Raw genomic sequence first — 21,999 nt, forward strand, 5'->3', positions numbered from 1 at the left:
GTGACGTCGGACTATGTGGTCTTATATAATAAATGTTATTTGTTAACTGCAGCAGGACTTGTGTTTTGTGTAGAAATAGGAATTTGAGCGGGGTTTTCTCTGTTTATACTCTTAAGTATGGCTATGATTGCCCTGAAAAGAAGCTTTTGATATGAATTTTAGTTGGGTCATGTTAAGAAATTTAAATCTTTTGGACAAGCGTGGTGGCCCTGATAAGGGCCGATGGTAGTACAGACTTGAATACCATGATACTGTTGCGCCTGTAGTTTTTAGAATACTTTCACTGATTGGTTCCCGGGGATTCTTTGTTCAGCCATAGCAAGATGTGCGCATGATGACTTCCACGGTGCTGAAATTCAATCGTGTCAGCCATCTCGTTGAAGTACACACAGCACGTGACTGGATCATCATTGACCAGAGTTGCTCTTTGTAGTGCAGCCAATTCCTGGATGCCAATACTGTACTATAGAGGTAACAAACATAGTGTAGTACTAGAATTTCGACTAGAATGGGGCATCTTAATCGATTTGCTTGGGACCAATAGGCTAGTCAAGTAGTGAGGAAATTTAAAATCGTTAGTTTCCACCGGTTGACTGTACTGAATTCGGTATTGATTTGAGGAAGGATAGAATTTGCTCAATGCACCGCTCCATGAATAAGGCGGTCCTTAAGGTTGACACGTGTAATGTTAGCGGTCCCCGTGCACTTAAAAGTGCATTGCAAGCTCGGAAACTCTAAGGCGTAGAACTTTCATTGTCATATACAACAAATGTTCTGGTTTGGCCACACGCCTGTCTTGACGACGAGTTTCACTGGATGCCATCATGAAATATGTCATCCGAACTCCTGGCTTGAATTTCCATAGATGGCCGAAACATGTGGCAGGAAAAGCCATATGTTTCTTCCATCTATGGAAGCGATCTCCAGCCATTTATCCTCATTCCAAAGGAGCGTTTCCTGTTCCAAGCAGCAATTCTGCAATGGTTTGCAGCTCAACTTGAGGATCCACTGCAGGGGTTTCAAGACCATCTATGGCGATCTGATCAATTGTGACCCCGTAGCGGCGGTACAGTGGTGTCGTAATCTAATAAGAAAGCCACGTTTTAATCATAGTTTCCTTTATAAAGCCGGACAAGTACGACGACTTATGGATTACGTGTTTTTTGATGAACACTTTGAAGGCCTGATCATCATCGAGCTGACGGGGAAGAGAGCGTCGTCTCTCTTACACAACGCAAACGGTAGAGTAACATCCGAGCAAAAAGAAAATTATCAAATAACTAATGGGAAATAGGTTTGACCGTGATAAACCGGAATTAAACTAGAGAAAATTACGGAGTAAAATAAGCACGTTTATATTCTTTGAGGTTTTGTTTTGTATGACATTTCAGGAAAAAGAAATTGACAGTTGTGTACGAAAAAGGGGTTCCGACAGTAAAGTCGAATAGTGGAATTGCTACCTCTCAACATCCCTGCTCAATTCCGAGATTCCTTCAACCCGATCATCTCTCGTAGCTTAACGAACGTTGCAGTCGGTAATCCCTTCGTTAGAATGTCAGCTTGTTGGTCTTTCCGCATAATCCTTCCGTCCACGTCACGCTCGATGCGCATCCCCAGGAAACTATTCACGGCGCCAAGATCCACCATCTCAAACTCCTTCGACAACAGCATCTTTACGATCCGGATCACCTTCAGACTGAGGCTTACAACGAGTATATCGTCCACATAAAGAACGAGGAACACTTTCTCCTGTCCAGAGCTCCGAATATACAGACACGGATCGTTGTCGCTGCGCTTAAATCCAATACTGGTCACAAACCGGTGGAACCGGTCGTTCCAGGCCCGTGAAGCTTGCTTCAGGCCATAAATAGATCGGTTTAGGCGACACACCAGGTCGTGTCCCTGCTGAAACCCTTCCGGTTGGACCATATAGATTTCCTCCTCTAATTGACCGTTTAGGAAGGCGGTCCGGACGTCCATTTGGTGGACTAATAATCGTTGCTGGTTCGCCACTGCTAAAACCGCTCGCAAGGTGTTCAACCTCGCCACCGGCGCGTATGTTTCGGTATAATCATACCCATACCGCTGAGTGAACCCACGAGCTACCAACCTTGCCTTATAACGGTCCGGTTCACCGTTCGCAGCAGGCTTCACTTTAAAAATCCACTTACATGAGATTGGCTTCCTTCCAGCTGGTAACTTCGTTAGCATCCACGTCCGATTGCGAGTCAACGAGTCCATTTCTTCTTGCACGGCCGTCTGCCATTTCGGCCAATCGTCACGCTTCCGAATTTCCTGCAGCGTATCTGGAAGATCCTCTACGAATCCGAGGGCACTCAAGGCGAATCCCGCGAAGTCCATATCAAAATCCTTCTGCCACACAGGGGGTTTCCTAATACGACGACTTCGGTCGGTCTGTTCCTGTTGCTCATCATTCACTTCTTGATCTTCCTCCAAGCCTTCTTCCTCTCCAAGGTGTATGTTGTCACAGCTGGTGAATCCTTCGAACTCTTCGTCAGAAACATCTGACACTTCTTTGGTGTCACTGCTTTGGCGATCGTCAGTACCACCGGTAGCACCGCTGGCATCACTACTCAATGAATCACTCGACTCACAACGACGGATACTCAGAAAGTCACCACTCTCCGATTGCTTCTTTGGTTCTGCAACACCTTCCCCGCTGATCTTGCCGCCGACGTTCTCGTCGAAGACCACGTCACGAACGATTGAAACCTTCTTGCTCCTTGGATCGAAGACGCGATATCCGTTCTTGGCGTACCCAACGAAGATGCCCTTCCAGGACTTACCATCGAGCTTCTTCCGGTGTTCCTTGGGGATATGGCAGTATGCAACACACCCAAACACACGTAGGTTGGAGATATCAGGCTTGCTTCCACTCCACAATTCAAACGGTGTTTTGTTTCGCTCCACTGCACTCGCCGGACTCCGATTTGTCAAATAAGCAGCGGTTTCAACCGCTTCGCTCCAAAATTTCTTGCTGATTTCAGATTGAACGAGCATCGAGCGAGCCTTTTCCACCAAAGTACGGTTCATGCGCTCGCTGACCCCGTTTTGCTCTGGCGTGTAGGGCACGGTGTACTCCACCTGGATTCCCTTCTTGCGGCAAAACTTGACGAACGCACTGCCCCGGTACTCGCCACCGTTGTCACAGCGGATCCGAGAAATCCGCTTCCCGAACTGCGCCTCCGCGATGGCCGTGTACTCCTCAAAGCACTGTAGCACTTCGTCTTTCGTTGCAATAGGGTACACTTTCACAAAGCGACTCCAGTCATCAATGAAGCATACAAAGTACCTTGCTCCATGATGACTCACTGGAGTCACTGGCCCACACACGTCTGTGTGCACCAACTCGAGAACTCGCGACGAACGTTTTCCGACGTGTCCCTTATCGAAAGGCTTCCGGGTTTGCTTACCCTCGACGCACGATTCACAAATAACGACGGTGTCACTATCTTTCGAATTCAATGCCTTCTTCATCCCGTCGACCATTCCGTTTTCAACGAGACACACCAAGTTCTTCTGGCTCAGATGGCCATACCGACGATGCCATAACTCGTCACACTTACGAACTTCGCCGCACGAATACAGCAACGACGCATTTGCCGCCTTATCAACCGCGTAAAACTCGAGTTCGTAGAGCAAATGACCACGCTTACCGATCGCGACCACTTCCGTGCCGTTCAGAATCTTCACCGTCCCGTTTTGGAAAATTACCGACATTCCCGCACTTTCAACCTTTCTCACGGAGAATAGATTGCATCTTGCTTCGGGTACGAAAAGCACGTCCTTCACTTGGCACTCAATCTTCTTCTTACCGACTACGGAGTTCACAACGATAGTTCCGGAGTACTTCGCTACGATGCTTTCACCGTCCTTCACAACGGCAATCTCCATCGGCCGCTCCAACCGGTGAAGCTTCACGAAAAGGTCCCGATTGTTTACAATGTGTTCGGACGCGCCGGAGTCCACGAACCACTGAATCTTCTTGATTGCGCACGGATTTCCAACACTGACGAAGCACACACCCTTGCCTTCTTCCGAGAAATGAGCGGTCGGCTTCGATTTATTCTTCTTCTCCTTCTCCTTCACAGGGCACTCTGAAGCTTTATGGCCAACCTTTTGACAGTAAAAGCACTTGAATGTCTTCTGTTTTCCCGCGGACTTTCCTTTAGAGCTGCTACCGAACGCCGCTGATTCCTGCTTCGATACAGCACTCACACTACCGGATGCATTCTGCTTGATTTCCTGGTCCAGCAGCCGGCATTTCGCAAACTCGAGCGTAAGCGTTTCGGCTGGAAGCGACTCCATCGTCGTAACAACAGTTGCGTACTCTTCACCCAGGCTCAAAAGCAATCCACAGACAACATCGACATCTTCCATCACCGCTCCGATTCCGCGCAGCTGCCGGACGAGCGATTCGTACTTCAGAAAATGTTGCTGCAATGGTCCGTCTTCGTATTTCAGTTCCTTCAACTGTCGACTTAGGTGCATCCTTTTTGCAACGCTTTTGCGCTCGAACACACGAGAAAGTGCACTCCAGATGGCCTTCGGAGTCTCATGTCCCTGTACGTACTCGATTTGGCTGTCACTTATCCGGGAGACGATGAGGGATTTACATTTGCGTTCCCTTTTCTTCGCCTTTGCCAGCTCCTTCTCCTTGCGTTCTTTTTCCGGCGCCGTGTCCGCTGCATTGACGACCAACTCTTCCCGTTCGCGTGCTTCCGTCGTGATGAATTCCAGTAGTTCATATTCATCCAGAACTACCTCCATCCGATACTTCCACGTGGGGAAGTTGGTCCCGTCAAATAGATGCACACGATGCACATCATGCGTGTCCTTCTCCTCTTCCATTTCTCACAAATTCACCTTTTCCGGTCGATAAACACTCCCGAACCGATTACTCGCGTTATTCTGGGCCCATAACCTAATGGGAAATAGGTTTGACCGTGATAAACCGGAATTAAACTAGAGAAAATTACGGAGTAAAATAAGCACGTTTATATTCTTTGAGGTTTTGTTTTGTATGACATTTCAGGAAAAAGAAATTGACAGTTGTGTACGAAAAAGGGGTTCCGACAGTAAAGTCGAATAGTGGAATTGCTACCTCTCAACAATAACTATCATATGACATATGTGATTTCGTTCTGTCATCAGATGGAGTTCATCCATTTGACAGCTGATCGAGGGGTAATAGTAATAACACATTAAGGCCAGTGTAAACCCTACACTCATAAAATTAAACACATTTTTATTGACGAATTTCCATGTAAAGTTCCACATGATTTTCATGTGTCCACACATAAACAGAATCCTCTCAGAAGTACACATGAAATTTATGAGTCAAATGAATTGTATGTGTGGTTACACCTGGATTTTATGTGTACACATAAGAACTATGCGCATGACACATATATATCATATGTGTGGGATGGGTGAAACTCAAACAATGTAGTTCTTAAAATATGAAACATTGAATGAGTATATAATCAGAAAACCTCATAAGCCATAAGAATACAAAATTGAATTTGTTATGGCTCTATCAGAAATACATTTCATAGGTGATGGTTTGAGTGCTTTTTCAAACAGGCGAAAAACAAGAAAATGGTTTTTAATATGTTTATAAAATATGTTACACATACTTTATAAAAACTATATACTATATCAACGGAAATACCCTAAGCTACAATATTGAACCAATGTTTCTAATTTGGAAAAAGCGCAGCGAGTAAATTTAATCTTTATATTATACTATCAACGTTACCCGGATTATCAAAAATACCCCGTTTTACGGTACCTATGTTTTTAACGAAAGAGAAAGTCGAAAATGAGAATCGATTAATTGGCGTCGGCGGCGACTCTGTAGCTCTTTACTCCTATGAGAAAATCCATAAGCAAACGTCAGACTGTGCGTGAACCATGGCGGACTTTGTACTATCCTTTCACTCCACCGAAAAGTCCCCTAAGAAACTGTCTATATTTTCTGGAAGAGCAAATTTTTCGACAGTGCCAATGTTACTTAGAACCTAATGCATTGCTCATTGTTCAGCTTAAAATGTTTTAAGATCAGGGTTTGATAAAATTCAAATTCAATAAAAGCAATGTCGCTCATTTCGTAAAAATGTAAACTCTCACCACTTTCACTGATCTTTGTTTGATTTGACTTAATTTTTCGCGAACACGCTCAAAGCAGACTACCCAAATTTGCATTTAAGTTTACTGTTCTGTTGGCAACAGGGACGAGTGCACCGATGAACTTGAGTATGGTTATTTTGCTTAACGACGTGTTCAGGGTTTCATCCAAACCTTTTGTGGAATAGTTCGATCATTTGCGTTATCGTTCGGGCACGGTTTTTTTAGGGTCACTCGAGAAAAATTGATAAAAGCTACCGGCAACGTTTACTAATAGACGAGTGCACGGATGGATCACTCGAGAAAAAGTGGCACGAGCTGCGGGCAATGTTTACTAATTTCATGAACACTTATGGCGGGAAGCTTAACCTTGGATTAACTTTTAATTCCGACCCTGTTTGGATAATTTGCTAAATGTTTGTTTAAAGTCGTGTTGGATTAACTCTGATGTCGACGTCGAAGCAGTTGTATATTCTTGATCGGGATTTAATCCGAGGATAATACCGGTTGGAGCTTACCACCATAAATGTTCATTATTAAGCTCCAACCGGTATTATCCTCAGCGGGGGGTCCCAGATTAATTCAAATTTTATGCAAAATACCTTTTAGTTTGATGTAACGATTTATATCCGTGCAGTTAAATTTTATCCAATATAATCGTACTTAAATCCGCTTAAATCTTGAGAATGAATAATGTTCAGAATAATATCGCTTTTTATCGAGGGGTGCGACACATCTAAATCTCGATTTTAAATGGTCAAAAAATCCCACACAAGCGAATCAATCTACGAAAAATCTGTGTTCATTTCTTGCATCTAAACCCATCTACTCGCATCGCTCTCCACCTTATATAAAAAAAAATCATAAATAATCGTATTTCTATCTATAGTCCTCTCCAAGGTTGCAAAGACTCATTTCAGCTAAAATAATGTTTTTCGGAATAATAAAACCAAAATATGGCATGATGGCATGTTTTACTTGTAACTTACAAGAAGAAGTTACAAAGTATGCGTTGGAAACATAAAACCTGTAAATTTTGCTTTCTATGAGCCACAATCAGCGATTTGCTGATCGCTGAGTGAGTGAGTGAGTGAGTGAGTGAATTTGTGAAAAATCGCTGATTGTGACTCTCATGAAGTGAAATAAACAGGTTTAATATGTCAAACACATTCTTTGCAACCTCTTCTTGTATCCTACCAATTCAAAATTTGATCATGGCATCTAATTATTTCATAATTTAGAAAAACATTGTTTTAGCTGAAATGAGTCTTTGCAACCTTGGTCCTCTCCAGCCGGGTTCGTATTGGTGCGATTTGCGTGTGTTAGTGAGATGAAATTTTTTGTTAGCTGTGAGAAATTTTTTGTTTACTGTTAGAACTGTCATTCTAAAGTAAAAATAAACAACAAAACGAATACAAACCCTACGCTTGCACGATAACAGTCAAGTACCTTTTTGTGAGTAGAGGTTAACCCATTTTTGATAAAGGTGGTTTTACTCACTAATGAGTAAAGTATTTTAACAACAATGAGTTTCTGCTAACAGTAACTAACAGTTACTACTTAATTGGCATAATGAATTACTCATTAATTAGTAGTGGCACTTTTATTGACAATGGGTTCACTTTTACTCATAAATGGATGTTTGATTCTTACCTTGCACATGACAGTATACGCTAGTGTGTGTAAAATTATGTTATCAGTGTAGTGTTCGTGAGATCCTGCTTGGAGAACTCAATTAAGCGCAAGTGCATCTCACAACAGCAATAGCAAAAAATTTCCTGCAATCTTAGATAGAGTCGCCCCTCTTGCTTTTTATCTATTAGAACTCTATCATATTGGGTTACACCTCTAATTATTGCATGAAAGATCGCGTGGCAGATTACGGTAACAACATTGAGACGTTGAATGGGATTTCGACAGTGAGTATTCATAAGGGTTAATGTCTCAAACGTAAACAATGGCTTCTTTTGTAAATTTCTCGTAATTCAAGGTCTATCGATATAAGCCACCAATTCCATCACAAAGGGGAACCCTTTTTCTAAATAATTATCGTCATGGCTTGCTTGGGCGAGTTTTCAATCTTGAGAAATTCGAGGAAGAGCTCATTGTCTACGTTTGTGCCGTTGCCATTTTTGAAAGAAAACTAGAGATTTCTTCATTGATCGATGAAATGCGTGAGCGCTTCCGGATCCACGATCTGGATAATGGAATCAGCTTAAAACGATGTCTGACTTGCGCCTGCATGGATGAGGATCAGAAACTGAGATGTTCGAAGGCGGTTCGAACGAGGATTCGTAGCGGTGTTGAATGGGTGGGCAGTCAAAGTATTGTTCGGGTTCGATTAGAAACGTTACCGGAGGACTTATGATAAACGCCCATGCGGGTTGGAGGTGAATATAGTTGCAAGGGCGTGGGGGAGGGGGGGGGGGTGCTTTTCAGACGAGTTTCGGCCAGCCATGCTTTTGAAAGTACTCGATGAAGGGTGAAGGTTCGGATCTTGCAATGGAGGGTTGGAAGCAGGGCTGAAAAAAATCACTAAAATTCATCAAAGTTCACTATGGATAAAACATTAATTTCATAGTGAATGCTGGTGATTTTTTCAACCCTAACTAAAGGGTGTCCACGATGAAATTGCCACACACAAAATTGATTCGCAAAATTCGAGTTTTCATCCGATTGCCATCAAATTTTCAGGGATTGAGAAATAACTATTAAACTTCATTTTACCATTTTACTCGTATTTTATTTACAGTCCATACGCAAATGCCCGCACCTTGGCCTTAACCCCGGCCATAAGATTATGCACAACCTGTGAATCAACCGTTTTTTGCATGTAAACCCATACTTTCTTCAGTACCTCGACTGTCTTCACTACCTTAGGTCGTTTAAGAAGGTGCTGCTTCATAATCGCCCAGTACTTCTCGATGGGGTGGAGCTCCGGAGTGTTGGGAGGGTTGAACATTTTCGGCACGAGATTGACCTTATTGTCCGCATACCACTTCAGCACGTCCTTGGAGTAGTGGCATGCGGCCAAATCCGGCCAGAAGATTGTTGGGACGTTGTGGGCCGCTTCTGGAGGCACTATTTTATGTACACCTGTCCGTTCATCGTGTCCTGGGTCACGAAAGGTGCACTCCGCTTCCCGCACGTGCAGATGGCTTGCCAAACCAGGAATTTCTTCGCAAATTTGGACATCTTCTGAGTGCGGACATGCTCCGGAACGCTGAACTTATCCTTGGCCGTGAAAAACAGGTTGCCGGGGATCTGTTTGAAGTCGGCCTTCACATATGTTTCGTCGTCCATGATTCAGCATTCAACTTTCGTCAGCATGTTGAGGTACAACTTCCTGGCACGGGTTTTGGCGGACTTGTTCTACTTCTCGTCGCGATTAGGGGCCTTTTGTACCTTGAACGTTCGAAGCCCAGCCTTAGTTTTGGCCTTCTGGACAAAACTTCGGCTTAGGTGCAGCTTCTTAGCCACATCCCTAACGGAGGCGTTCGGATTTCGGTTGAAGGCCCCAACTACGCGGTTGTGATTTTTGGTGTTGTACGGAATACTTTTTCCTTCACTTCTGGGCTTCCGATCGGTGGTCAACCGTTCCTCGAACCGCTTAATCACTCGCGACACCGTGGAATTCGCGATTCCCAACGTTTTAGCGATGGAACGATGCGAGAGATCCTTGTTCTCGTGATGAATGCGCAAGATTTTATCACGCACGAGCTGTTCTTTCGACTCCATTTCCGCGAGTTTTGATCACAGGACTTTAAAACTTGCAGGATGTAAATAATGCACTATGAACTAAATCCACCCAAATTTTCATTAAATTCTACCCAACGGTGAAAAAGTTAGAGCAATTTCATAGTGTGGCAATTTCATCGTGGACACCCTTTAGTTCGAAAAAGTAGTGTAAATTCCTGTTATTATGATGCCCGTAAATGGAGCGTCATATAGCATACAAGTTAACATTATAGATCTTGTAAATTTATGAGACACGTCATGAGATATTCCAAAAATTGTATGCAACCATCTTTGTACGCAAAATTTCTTGCAAGTTGCTAGTTTACGTGAAAAGAAAGTTTACATGCATGAATGATTGCATGTATCTATGTTTACATCACCATTAAAATTCAGATTTTTTCTGTGTAGATTAGAGCCTGTTATGGCTGTAAACAGTGATTCCTTGCACTAATTTCTCGTGCATAGAACTTCCATGGGATCTTGCGGGCTTTTAAGGGGGAAAGTGACAAAAGACTATTATTAGGCCGTTCGCAATGCTGTTGTATTTAATAAGGACTGTTTCAATTTGAAACTAGAACAGAAACGCACCTCTCGCAATGCTGAGTTGCAGTTTCATTATTCGAGCACTATTTTGCACCAGATTTGCAACTGCTCGACTATTCTGTTTTATTTCTGAGCGAGTTTGAAACACGAATGGAACTTTGTTTCAAATTTCTTTGGATGTGTTTAAAGATGTTTCGAAGAGCTTCACAAAAAAAAAAACGGAGAACTTCACAGAGAACAGTAAAGTTTATGGAACTTGATGATTACAAACATCTTTTAGAACTGTGCGTTGCGCTGATCGTGTTGCAGTTTTATTTTTGACAGTTTCAAATTATAGAATTGTCGAGTAGTTTAAAACAATTTTGAAACTCATCATTGCGAACGGCCTTAGCATGCTTGCTATATATGGACGTCTCCAGTCCAATCGGTATCTGAATATCCGATCAGTGCTTCATCTGGATTTCATCCTAGCTTTAGGCTGTAATCAGCCGTTGCCTTCAAATATCATAGCACGCGAATTGACGGTGGTCCTATTCACATCACCTGGAGCGTTGGACTTGCGCCCGATAATTCCAGTGAAGGCTGCTAGTCCCAAGTTCATCTATAAGCGTTCCAAGTACATCTATAAGCGTACTCCATTCTCGTACTAGAATCTGTCAAAGTTTGTGTTTGTTTTGATTTGCCTTATAAATTTGACAGAATTTAATGAGGGGTTCGTGGATATTCCTACTTTTCGAGGGGTGCTTCAATTAGCTTGGGACATAATCCACCAAAAACTCGAGATAACACCGTCGAAACTCGATAATCTCCACCGAAATCGTTTGGAACCCTCTCCGCCGTGAACAAGTGAAAACTTCGTCGAAACTTCCCGGAACCTCCACCGGTAACATAACAAATCTCCACCGAAATCGCCGTGAACAGGCAAAAACTTAATCGAAACTCCCCAACCTCCTCCTGCAAAATCGAGCAGAAGTTCTCTCCAGAACTTTCCCTGCCAGCATCGAAAACCTCCACCAAAATCGCGGAAAACCTTATCCGCCGAGAACGTGAGAAAACTCCGTCGAAATGCAGTGGCACCTCCGTTGACAGCATCGGAATCTTGCAAAAGCTCCTCTACCAAAAACACGAGAAAATGCCGTAGAAAATTCCTAGAACTTTTGTTGACAGCACCGAAAATCTTCATCGAAATCGTGCGGAACCTCCTCAGCTGAGAACGTAAGAAAACTTCGTTGAAACTCCCTGAAACCTCCGCTGGCAGCAACTGAATTCTCTACTGCACCCACTACACCGAAATCGTGCGGAACGACGATTTTTCTAGAGTTTGTGTACAAGAATCACGTCAAGAGAAAACCAGTTGTCATCGCAACACGGTTTGAAAATATTCCCTTACTTTTCACTTGGCAACAGAAGACTTCTGCATCAACTTCAAATGACTTCTATCGAGGAAGCAAATTAGCAGCTGTAGTAAATCATTATATCAGTGATTTTGTCGAAACAAATATTACAAATTATCATTACCAAACGTACCCATGACAATTTAAAGCTGTGTTCCATTTGGTGAATTTTCACTTAAATTTGACAGATGGAAAATTTTCAAATAAACCTGATGTTCACCTTCTCGAAAATTGGACGAGAGGGAGGACGTAGTGTCAAATTTAAGTGAAAATTCACCAAATGGAACACAGGTTATATGTATATTCAATGGGTACTCTAAAAATAAGACGCAGACAAGATTTCTATATTCACATCATCAATATTATTGTCAATAATTCCACTTCGCGTCAATATATTGATACGTGTCGGGTTTGCTTTAGCATTCTTCTTTGGTCAAATGGTCAAACGGAAGCCTAATTGTCCACTTTGTCAAGCAGTTTTAGCGTGACTTTCTACCAGCGATTTCACAGAACTGGACCAACTAATTTCTATTTTTCTATCAAACGCACAAATTTTGGCTACTTTTCTCGTGGTTCGAGAAGAAAAAATCTTAAAACAATGTTTTATTTCAAAGTTCGAGTGGTAGTAAACGTCATTTTAGCTGCTCGAATGAAGTGGTTAGTTCCACTATTAATCTGACTTTTCCGACTTATCTGAACGAAATTCTTTCAAACGACGACTGGCATCGAATCGATGTGACCGATTTTCTACGCACAGTCGAAGCTGCATTATTCCTAACCATAATACAATTCCCAACCAACCAACTTTCAGTCGAGTTTCCACCTCCACTGTGGAACTTTTGAAATTCCATGAGAACCATAATTTCCCGCTGCAAAACTTGCACTGCTTTATTCGCTTCCAACGAACCGAACTGAACGAGATCATCCATTTCCTTGATGAACTTTTTGCCGAAACCGGAGGAGAGCGAAAGGAGAGGAAACCCCGCTGCTCGAGTTTCAAAAATCATCACAATAGCCTACTTTCTGTCTAAAAGATTCCATTCCTCTTGGCTCAGCACAAAAAAAAAGACTCTTTCATTCCGTCTCGCAGCCGAGTTTTTGTTCACCGCCACGCTTTTTTTTTGTTCTTTCGTTTGCCAACTTTGTTTGACTTACATTTTGACGGAAATTTTCTGTCTCAAATCGAGTCATACTTTGGCTATTGCTTTCAATTTCGATCACGATATTAAATTTTCATTTTGACTTCGTTACTTTCAGTACTTTCTTTTTGTCGTCATCAGTGACAGGAAAATTAAAACACTTCAGCGGCGACCCGATCGAAATCGAAGTAAGCACGATAAACCTAAAAAGCTTTTGCAGCTTTAGAAAACCCGAACTTTTTTTTTTGTCCCGCAGTGGAATAAAAATACGTAGGGGAAAAAACCGGTGGAAAGTGATCGATTGCGGTGGTTTTGATAACACGCGTCGCTGAGTTTGAAATATTGATTCCATCGCTCTTTATTTTTGCGAACCCGGAGACAGCGCGATTGAAAAGCAATTCCAAAAGATATTCCACCTGACACAGTAGCATCAACGACGACGAAACGAAGCAGGCCGTGAAAAAGTCCCATCATGACACCATGGGAGGTGGAAACGAGGGGTGAAAGGATTTGAAATGGAGACACTTTTACTGCCAAATGCTCGACTGTCTGAAGTTGTCAAACGACTACTGTACTAAAGGGTGGGGGTGGGGGAGTATTGAGATTGAAACAAAGCGATGAGCGATACGGCAGCTGCCGCTCCGCTTTCGGAATCGAACTCCGTGGAAACGTCTTAATTCCGTATCGAATTGCTCTTTTGTGGAATTGATGGCGAAGGAGACCAATGGTGGAGGAAACTTGAGCACTTTTGAATGATGAGTTTTCCTCTCAATTTAATTTCTTTGGGCTGGGAATTGAGTTTGCCGAACTGATCAAATTTCGCATTATTGGGAAATAACTTAACGGTGTCGTCTTGGTCGTGGTGCGGTCGAAATTCCTGGGATTCAGTACGAATCGTTCGAAACGATCCCGTCAATTTGCATCAATTAGCTTCGAGGGGCAATGGGAAAGCTAAATTCCATTCCGCGGAAATCGCGGAATCATCGCACTCGTTGGTGCTTGGCAATCCAATCACGCGCACCAACCAACGAAGTGGAACCAAAGACAAATATACAGCGGACGGATTTTCCCCGGCGGTTGGTTGATTGTTGTTGTTGTTTTTTACACCACCACCACCACCATCAGGAGTGGTTGGTGGTGGTTGCCATCTGCAGTGCGATGGCATTTGTTGTTTTTCCGAGACAAATTCGTCGCTAAATGAAGACAAATAGCAAACATCGCAATCTTCTCGCCTTTTGTCTTGCTGTGCCATTGTTCCGATCCACCACGGTAGGGTTCCAGGAAGGGAAGCATTTTAGATTTATTTTTTTCGCGAAAATGTGATGGAAAAAGTGACAGCTAGCTGTAGAAGCATTTTGTGATACATTTTTCGGGTTGATTTTGGTGTATTAGGAACTGTCGGAAGTGGAGAAATGGTAATCCAGCTTTCTATACTTTGCTGTAGCTTTTCACACTAAGCTCTAATTCGGATTAGCTTTTAACACTCCTTACTTGAAACGTATCAACGAGGAAAGCTGGATGTTTAAGTAATCCAGTTTTACGCGGTGATTAAAATTCAGATTTTTTTCAGTGGAACAATTTAAATTGTTTCCTTCGTGATCATTTTTACCCACCATTTCAACGTGTTTAGAATGAGCGTAATCTACACAAATTTGGGTAGAATCCATTCAGATCGGTTAAAACTAAACCTACTCGAGATGACAAATGAACAAATGGATCTCCAACTAGACACTGCAGAAGTTTGCAAGTAGTAAACAAAATACGTATCTGTTGTACAGTCGCTTTTTGGGCTAAACCCATAGCTCACTTAGTGAAAGGCTTTCGTTAGTTGGGCTGAGCTGTCTGTTGGAACCAAGGAATGACCTAAACAGAGTGGCACCACGAATCTCCGTCGGAATCGGTAGAAAAACACGGACAACCGGAGAACTGTTTTACACACGTGAATATTTAATGCGATTATTTTGGGGTTAGATACATGACAGATGAAAAATATAAAAAGCACAGTTTGTTTACTTTCTCTGCTGGACCTGTGACTAGGGCTGTTGATATTCACCAGTGCATCAGCGCCCTGTGACTGGATACACCGACACTCCTCCTCGCTGATCACTGGAGTTCCGTAACAGACTTCCGCTTTAGGCACAGACCAAGATTCTCCGCGAACTACTGCATCTTGGTTGCGCCGAGTGGCTTCGTGAACACATCCGCGATCATTCTTTCTGTAGGGCAATAGCGTAATTGGATGACCTCATGACTACAGAGATCCCGAGCATGGTAAAACTTGGTATCGATGTGTTTGCTCCTTTTGTTCTGCCGCTCCAGCGAAACGAAGTCAATGCAGCCGCGATTATCTTCGTTTAAGATGGTCGGCTGGCGCTGCTTATAGCCTTGCCTCCTGAGCCGCCTCAGATAGCGCGACGTACTCGGCTTCCATCGTCGACGTCGCCACGCACGCTTGCTTTCGACTAGCCCAACTCACGCTCGCTTCGCCTATCTGGAACACAAAACCGCTGGTAGACTTTCGATCGGTGATGTCGCCGGCCCAATCAGCATCACTGTACCCGACTAATTCCAAATTCTTCGTCCGATCGCTAGCCAATTTCAGTTGGTAGTCCTGAGTTCCGATCAAGTATCGGACAACACGTTTCAGTTCTAACCAGTCCCGCTGCATGGGACAGTTTGTCTTGCGGCTCAAAATAGAGACTGCCGCTAACATATCCGGTCTTGAGTTCGTTGAGATGTAGAGAAGCGCACCGACTAATCTGTGATACTGCGTATTATCCGGAAGTTGCTCTCCACCATTCAGGCGGAAATAACCTGGATCCACCGGATACTTCGACGGTTTGGCTTCCGTTAGACCGAATCGATCCGCTACTTCGCGAATCAAACATTTCTGGCTCAGCATATACATCCCATTACTGTCTTTCGTCACGTTGATACCGAGAAACTGCTTTATTTCCCCAAGAGAGGAAATCTTAAAATGCTTTCGCAGTGCATTCTCGACGACATCGATTTGACGTCCATCTCGGCATACAAGGATCATGTCGTCAACATAAATCAAAAGATAAATCCACTCACCGTTCGACAGTTGCTTACTGAAGAGACAAGCATCCGCTTCCGTTTGCCGGAATTCAAGACCAATGAGTACTTTCTTGATGGTCGCATTCCAGACTCTAGCTGCCTGCTTGAGTCCGTAAATGCTGCGATCCAGTTTGCACACGAGCTCTTCCTTACCTGGCCCCGAGTATCCTGGTGGCTGGCGCATAAAAAATTCTTCTTGCAGCACTCCGTTCAGATAAGCATTCTGAACGTCCACATGTCGCACTTGAAGTTGCTTATGGCCCGCCACAGTCAATAGCACCCTGAACGTTTGCTGCAGTGCAACTGGTGCGTGAACTTCATCGAAATCTTCACCGTAACGTTGTGCGTAGCCCTGAGCAACCAGCCGCGCTTTAAATCTCACTGTTTGTCCACTTGAGTCCTTCTTCTGTTTAAACACCCACTTCGACCCGAATGCGTGCGCCCTTTTGGCAGAGGAACGAGCCTCCAAGTATCGTTCGAAAGTATCGATTCATATTCACTGTCCATAACCTTTAGCCATTCTTTCATGTTAACACTTGCTACTGCTTCCTTATAGTTCCTTGGATCACGCTCCTCCATTTTTGCCACGCCCACAATATAGTTTTCAAGTTTCTTCGGTAAAGCACCCGCGGTACTTCGCTTCGACCTTCTAGCACTCACTTCATCATCACTTTCTTCGCCTTCAGGCTCTTCTTCATCCAAAAAATCAACAAATGGATCATCATCACTATCGACCGCTGATTCTTCGCATTCTTCTTCCTTGCTGTCATCGTCGAACATCTGCTCCGTCAATGGTCCGCTTGAGGACCGTTGCAGCTTGGGCTCATGCCCCTCCTGCATCTCAACACCGAGTTCGAGGAACTTCGCATCTCGGCTGACTACAATCTTTCCGGTTTTCTTGTTCAGGAATCTGTACGCCTTTGATCCGCAGGCGTATCCGACGAACGTCAGCTTTTCAGCACGCCTCTCCAGCTTTCTGCGTTTGACGCCTGGAATGTACACATAAGCATCACATCCGAACACTTTTTCAGTCCACTCAGGTCCGGTTTTTGGCCGTTCCACTGTTCCATCGAAGTTTTTCCCACTACCCTCGACGGCAATCGATTCTGAATATATCCCGCTGCAGCAATTGCCTCTCCCCAGTACCGCTTCTCGAGTCCGGCGTCCAGCAGCATGCACACCGCCATCTCCTGCAGGTACCTGTTCCGACGTTCGGCAACTCCATTTTGCTGCCGAGCTGGTTTTCGACGAGTTTCACAAAGCTCCTGATGCACTCCCTTTTGTCCTTCAACAGATATAGTACCAGATACCGACTGAAGTCGTCAATCAGCACCATAAAGTAACGGTTGCCTCCCGGAGTGACATTTGTCATCGGCCCACACAGATCCGTGTGAATGAGCTGCAGAGGCTGGGTGGTCTTTCGATCGGCTTGTTGGGGAAACGGCGGACGAGAAAACTTCCCCTCTAGACAGCATTCGCAGATGACCTTCTGCCCACAGTCCACCAACTTCATTCCCGTAGCCAACTGCTCCTTTACGATCCGATCCAGAACCGCTGGATCACGATGACCGAATCTTCTGTGCCATGTGTGCTGACAATTTACGGAATGGCACGCATTTGACACCGCTGCACATTCCTGGCCCTTCAGTACATAGAGTCCGCCGCTACGATCACCGATCGCCACAACATTCTTCGCATTGTCAATAATTTCAACAGTATTCTGCTTGAAAAGCACGTCGTAGCTCTTATCTGCAATTTTACTCACCGAAATGAGTCCGCTATCGAGATCTGGTACGTACAAAACGTTATTCAACCGGACATCCACCGGCTTGCCAGTGCCATCCACACACTTGACAAATCCACTGCCATGACCACCCGATTTTGTGCGGTTTCCATTTGCCATTTGCCATCACAACTTGAACACTATTCGACTCGTCCAGAGTATCGAAAAAGGTACCGCTACTTGTCATGTGGCATGACGCACCGCTATCCACGGTCCACGACTGTTTTTGCTTCGTATGTGAACGAGTGACGTAACTCTCTTCTTGCACGAGAAAACTCACCGGCTCCCTTTCGGCGCTCGTAGCTTGCTTCGCTTTGAACTTCCTTTGACCACCGTTGTTTGGCTTATTGCTTCCGGAAAATCCTGCTTCATCCTGTGACCCCTTCATTGCTTGCCACTTCCAACAGTCCTTTTTATAGTGGCCAGGCTGCTTGCAGAAGAAACACGTCAAGTTTGACTACGTCTTGAGCACCTGCTCGCCACCGGGTCCTTTTCCGTCCCTCTCGCACCGCTTGTGAAATTCATCCAAGAGTTTTGATTTGACGAGCTGCATGGTGATATCAGCATCTGGTCGTGCCTCCAGTGCTGATGCCAGAAAGTGATACGACTCGGGCATACTGCGCAGCACCATGGCAACCTTCAGCTTCTCTTCCAGAGTAAGCCCAACATTCTGCAGACGTCCAAACAGCGTATCCATTTCGAGCAAATGTTTTTCTGCATCTCCGCCTTCCTGGAGCTTTGCATCGCACAGCCGTACCAACAGCGATAGCTGGGAAGTAGTCGTCGACTTCTCATGGTATGCTTTAAGTGCATCCCCGACATCACGAGCAGAAGCACAATCACGGATGAGCGTGTACTGGCTCGGTTCCACACAGAGAGCGATTGTGGCTCGCGCTTTCCTGTCGGCTTTCCGCTAAGTGTCCGTCTCCGGCTCAGGTTTCACCTCATCCACAACAAATCAGCGATCTTCTCTCGTGAGAAGCATCTCAATTTCGAACTTCTACGTCGCATAGTTGTTGTTGTTGAGCTTGGCAAGGGTAAACATTCCCGCTTCCGCCATTCCGCTCCACCAAACAAACTTCCCGACGAACGACACACGCTAACGACGAAAGAACACCGCCGCCACCACCACCGCGATCAACAAAACGCTTTTACTTCTACCCGCGAGAACAATCCGTTTTTCCACGATCCACCTCTGGGCCCATAACCTGTTGGAACCAGGGAATGACCTAAACAGAGTGGCACCACGAATCTCCGTCGGAATCGGTAGAAAAACACGGACAACCGGAGAACTGTTTTACACACGTGAATATTTAATGCGATTATTTTGGGGTTAGATGCATGACAGATGAAAAATATAAAAAGCACAGTTTGCTTACTTTCTCTGCTGGTCCTGTGACTAGGGCTGTTGATATTCACCAGTGCATCAGCGCCCTGTGACTGGATACACCGACACTGTCAAACTGAAAATTGATTGAAGGATACACCGATGGTTTATTATCATCAAAATATTTGAGCAATTTTCCAAGTTGTTCATCCATGAGCCCCTAGAAATGGAATCAGCACTGTCAGAAATGACGTTTGACTTCCATTTAGGTGGGCTACAGCCCACTTTTTATTAACTTTTTATTGCATGGGTAAAAATTGATGAAATTTTGAGTAAAACTAGTTTAGAGTGTAATGTTTACATATGAAAAATCTCGCTACAATCTGTCAAGTGGTTATCGAGTTGGCTTCCAAGCAAGAAGTGCTTCGACAAAAAATTATGGGAGCGGTCGTGGAAAATCAAGGCCAGTCCCACAGGTGGATCGCGAAACAGTTTGGAATTGACCATTCGACCGTGTCCCGCGTGGTAAAATCGTTCAAGGAAACCCAGGCGACCCAGTGGTGCGCAAGAAAGGTGAGGGATTACTTCAAACGCAATCCGAACCTTCCGATTCTGAATGTGGCCAAGAAGGTCAATTCTTCCGTCTGGTTCGTCCAGCAGACAATTAAGCAGGCCGGATTTAATGTCTTCGAGGTAAGGAAGGCGGCTAACGGAACCGATGAACAGAATACGGTGGCCAAATCCCGCGCCTGGAAGCTGTACCCCGCGAGTGGTTGGTGCAGCCGAAATGCATCGTAATGGACGACGGGACGTACATTAAAGTGGACGTCAAGCGGATCCCCGGCCTGAAATTTTTCGTCAGCGAGTCCCGCCTGGATGTTCCGGTGAAGTTCCGCAAGAAGAAGGTCAACAACTTTGCCAAGAAGTACTTAGTGTGGCAGGCGATCTGTGGGTGCGGCAAATTCAGCAAGCCGTACAAAACCAACCGGCACCATCAACGGCCAAATATATAAATAAGAATGCCTCCAGAAGTGCCTGCTGTCGTTCCTCCGGTTCCATGAAGGTGACACTCTGTTTTGGCTGGATCTGGCATCGTGCCATTACGCGAAACCGGTGATGTGGAGTGGTACGAAGCCAACGATGTTGTTTTTGTGCCGAAGGGCGATTTTGAAGGGCAAGCTCCGGAAAACAGGGAAGGTCTTAAAAAACGACAAGGATTTGAAAAAAGAGTCGGTGAAAGTGTGTAAGAAAGATGGTGCAAGTGTTGCACAGGATTTGATGGTTAGCGTTAAGTCCATGGTGTGGGCATTTAGCCTACACACTTAAAATTTTGCGCCGAGATTCCAACAGCCGAGTAGTTCTGTAATTTATTTTGCTGATATTCAGTAAAACAATTGCCGAGAATCAGCTAACAAATATCATTATGCTGAGATATCAGCTAACAAACAGATGTTTTGCAGATATATCAGCAAAAGTAAATGCCGAGGTAATCGGCTGTTGGAGATTTTACCGAGCTAGATTAAGTGTGTAGGAGAGGAGGTTGAATAAACCAACTTTGCAAAATCATAGCTAATATGTGTTTATTTATTCCCTGAGAGTTACAAAAATTCCGACTTGAATTGATAAATTTTTGGTCTGTTGCATTTTATTCGAGTACAGACTTTAAATGTATGAACGTCTGTCAAAAGGTGATCCAATCTAACCATCAAAAGCACTGCTTTGCTCGATTGGAACAACTTATTTTCAGTTTTGTGGTCGTCCATACTTTTGCTTGCCCCAATTCACCACATCCCGCGGGTCACTCAGAACCTGCTCCAAGATAACTAGGGCAAGTCATGGTTATGATCGAACTTCCATTGCCATAGGCAAGCAACATCATGAAGTTTGACATCCATATTGATATGGTTCCGGTCATGGCCCCAACTGACCACATCCCTCGGGGCACCTAGAATCTGTTCTCCGGAGTTGATTCCCTGGGGAACCGGAGCAAGCCTCGGATCAAGCTGTGAACCTGATCGAACTTCCATTGCCATAGGCAAGCAACATCATGAAGTTTGACATCCATATTTATATGGTTCCGGTCATGGCCCCAATTGGCCACTTCCCCGGAGGACCAAGAACCTGCTCCAAGATGACCATCGCAACTCGTGATTCTGAAAATACTTATACTTATAATACTGGAGATATCGAGCTGCAAAATCATGAGGATTGATACCTGTGTTGACGTTATTCAAGAGATTAACTTACTGTTCGCATTACCGGAACTGATTTCGCGGAAATGGCCAGATATCGGTTGTTTCTTAACCGATGTTGGATCTTTTGCTACCAGTGAATTCAAAATTCCTTCTAGTATCAGGTAAAAATATGAAGATGAGGAAAAATTACACCCAAAAAATACCAAGTGATGACACTGGCCACTTTCAAGCTATCAAACGTCGATAAATTTCCTGGCGAATGAAATTGGAAACATTAAATTTGGACCATTCTTCGAAAAGTTGTTGTCATTTGAATTTTGACCACATTTTGCCTATTTCAATCATTTTGTCTACGCCGCTTTCAAAATAATTGTAGTAGAGGAACGCTGTTTTTTGCGAGGGGGCGACACATCTAAATCTCAAATCTAGATGCTCAACAAATCTCCCACTAGCGAATCAATCTTCGAAAAATCTTCTTTCATTTGTCGCATCTACTTGCACCGCGCATCATCTTTTTACAGGAAATCTTCAAAATCGTCGTCAATCTTCTTTCTATCTACTCAGTGTGCGCGCAGCTAGCCACAGCAAAACACAATCTTTCCTGCATCGTAGATAGAGTCGTCCCCTTCGGTTTTTTTAATTTGTGATTATT

At 44.2% G+C, this 21,999-nt stretch overlaps 1 protein-coding gene across 2 annotated transcripts in view; it reads left to right on the forward strand.

Moving 5' to 3' along the window:
* Oamb (Octopamine receptor in mushroom bodies) overlaps positions 1-21,999 on the forward strand; it is a 401,035-nt gene that overhangs the window by 69,161 nt on the left and 309,875 nt on the right. The window lies entirely within an intron of this gene.

This window comes from Ochlerotatus camptorhynchus, unplaced genomic scaffold, assembly GCF_037179485.1.
Source record: "Ochlerotatus camptorhynchus isolate MF236.1 unplaced genomic scaffold, CSIRO-AGI_Acam_v1.1 ptg000124l, whole genome shotgun sequence".
NCBI classification, from domain to species: Eukaryota; Metazoa; Arthropoda; class Insecta; order Diptera; family Culicidae; genus Ochlerotatus; species Ochlerotatus camptorhynchus.